Genomic DNA, 2,500 nt, shown 5'->3' on the forward strand with positions numbered 1-2,500 from the left:
ATTGAAATGTTCAGGGAAAGGGTCTCACGCAGGAGCTCTAGACCAAAGGCACATTACTATGATTTATTAAAGTGCTTCATGCATGCAAAAGGAAACGTCCCTGGGTGGGCTTGAACCACCAACCTTTCGGTTAACAGCCGAACACGCTAACCGATTGCGCCACAGAGACTAGTGACAAAAGCACATCTCCTGAGACTCAACATATATCTTTATGTGTGCGCGCCTGCCTTGAGCTTGTGTTATATAAGGCGTCTTTATCCTACGCAGCATTTGCCATTTGCTTAGTGTCTTGTCACTGTTGGGTGTTATGATGCGCAGACTACTATCTAATAGTGTTAGGGCCAGTATTACAACCAGTCCCAGTGTATGAGATACATGTATGACTTTTCTGTGGCCTTCTTAGCGTAGCTATCTGCTCCTCTGGTGGTGTTCTACCAGCCTGTCAGGCGTGTGTCTTGCCCATCCAATCTTCACTGTGGCATGTTAGACTTGTCTTCTCTGTGAGCGGAGTCTCCTTCCCAGAGCAGGTGCTTTCTCTGAACTCTTGCTTTGTAAGACTGCTGGGCAAGGCCCTCCCTAGCCCCTCACTCAGATAGATACATTTACCTGCAGAGCTCAGCTTTGGAGAAAGAGAGGGGGCAGAGAGCGCAAAGGGGAAGGCCCAAGGTGCACACCTTATTTTACATAAAAGCTCGGGCTCTTGGGAGGACAGGGACATGAGGGTTCTCAGGGAAAGCCATCACATTAGTATTGATGGCTGGGCCTTGAAACACAACAATCCCGGAATGGCCAGGCACAAAATGCCTGTGCAATAGGCCTGACCATAGGCTTCTGGAGGTCTTGCTCTCCAGAGGCCCCAGTGGTCTAAGCCCGACCAGGGCTGTGCACGACCAGGGCTGTAGGCCACGTTAGGAGCACGTTAGGGACGCAGGGCGCAGAACTCTGCCCGTTTCACCCCAGCATTTCGGGGAGGACAGGGAATTTGGCAAAGACAGTGGGAAGGATTTTTAAGGAGGAGAGTTCAGTGACATGATCTGAAACACAATAGTGCTGGTGATCTGGAGGCTGCCTTCTATGAGCCACTTCTGTCGGGAGCAGCCTGCCATCATGCCCTGATAACCACAACACTAGTCCCAAGCCAGTGACCTCAGCAAATGCAAAAACATTCATACTTATAGTCTCCTGCATCTGATTCTTGCCATCATGTGAAACGTTGGCATTCCAATGTCTGTTGCACACACTTTGTTCATAGGTGTGCAATTTGAGTGCGTGCGCCTCATCACTGTCTTGGACAGAGCTCTGTCTCTAAGCTACACATGTGAAGCATTGGTGGTTCAGTGGTAGAATTCTCGCCTGCCACGCGGGAGGCCCGGGTTCGATTCCCGGCCAATGCAAGGCTGTGTTCTTTTGACTTTGCTTTCTAAATCAAATATGGGAACTCAGTGGGGCATAAAATGGGAAACAGTGACCCCGACGTGATTTGAACACGCAACCTTCTGATCTGGAGTCAGACGCGCTACCGTTGCGCCACGAGATCCTTGCTTTTGGAGTCACATCAGCAAATGTTGTGAGCCTTTTCATTTTTGCCCACCTCCTTATGTGCCTAGGGTTGTATTACAAGGTTTGGCTTTTTGTTTTCCATCCTATTGATGAAATTGAGTGCAGGTGCAGAGAGAACGCAGAGGATTGAAATGTTCAGGGAAAGGGTCTCACGCAGGAGCTCTAGACCAAGGGCACATTACTATGATTTATTAAAGTGCTTCATGCATGCAAAAGGAAACGTCCCTGGGTGGGCTTGAACCACCAACCTTTTGGTTAACAGCCGAACACGCTAACCGATTGCGCCACAGAGACTAGTGACAAAAGCACATCTCCTGAGACTCAACATATATCTTTATGTGTGCGCGCCTGCCTTGAGCTTGTGTTATATAAGGCGTCTTTATCCTATGCAGCATTTGTCATTTGCTTAGTGTCTTGTCACTGTTGGGTGTTATGATGCGCAGACTACTGTCTAATGGTGTTAGGGCCAGTATTACAACCAGTCCCAGTGTATGAGATACATGTATGACTTTTCTGTGGCCTTCTTAGCGTAGCTATCTGCTGCTCTGGTGGTGTTCTACCAGCCTGTCAGGCGTGTGTCTTGCCCATCCAATCTTCACTGTGGCATGTTAGACTTGTCTTCTCTGTGAGCAGAGTCTCCTTCCCAGAGCAGGTGCTTTCTCTGAACTCTTGCTTTGTAAGACTGCTGGGCAAGGCCCTCCCTAGCCCCTCACTCAGATAGATACATTTACCTGCAGAGCTCAGCTTTGGAGAAAGAGAGGGGGCAGAGAGCGCAAAGGGGAAGGCCCAAGGTGCACACCTTATTTTACATAAAAGCTCGGGCTCTTGGGAGGACAGGGACATGAGGGTTCTCAGGGAAACCCATCACATTAGTATTGATGGCTGGGCCTTGAAACACAACAATCCCGGAATGGCCAGGCACAAAATGCCTGTGCAATAG

The 2,500-nt window shown here is 49.2% G+C and overlaps 4 non-coding genes across 4 annotated transcripts; 1 reads left to right on the forward strand and 3 right to left on the reverse strand.

The window, feature by feature from the left end:
- Positions 1 to 95: 95 nt before the first annotated feature.
- TRNAN-GUU (transfer RNA asparagine (anticodon GUU)) lies at positions 96 to 169 on the reverse strand. The gene has a single exon. It is a non-coding gene; the product is annotated as a tRNA-Asn (tRNA).
- Positions 170 to 1,323: 1,154 nt separating this feature from the next.
- TRNAG-GCC (transfer RNA glycine (anticodon GCC)) lies at positions 1,324 to 1,394 on the forward strand. The gene has a single exon. It is a non-coding gene; the product is annotated as a tRNA-Gly (tRNA).
- Positions 1,395 to 1,465: 71 nt separating this feature from the next.
- Positions 1,466 to 1,537, reverse strand: TRNAW-CCA (transfer RNA tryptophan (anticodon CCA)). Its single transcript has one exon. It is a non-coding gene; the product is annotated as a tRNA-Trp (tRNA).
- A 243-nt stretch (positions 1,538 to 1,780) lies between these two features.
- Positions 1,781 to 1,854, reverse strand: TRNAN-GUU (transfer RNA asparagine (anticodon GUU)). Its single transcript has one exon. It is a non-coding gene; the product is annotated as a tRNA-Asn (tRNA).
- Positions 1,855 to 2,500: the final 646 nt, after the last annotated feature.

This window comes from Triturus cristatus, chromosome 4_2, assembly GCF_964204655.1.
Source record: "Triturus cristatus chromosome 4_2, aTriCri1.1, whole genome shotgun sequence".
Lineage (NCBI taxonomy): Eukaryota > Metazoa > Chordata > Amphibia > Caudata > Salamandridae > Triturus > Triturus cristatus.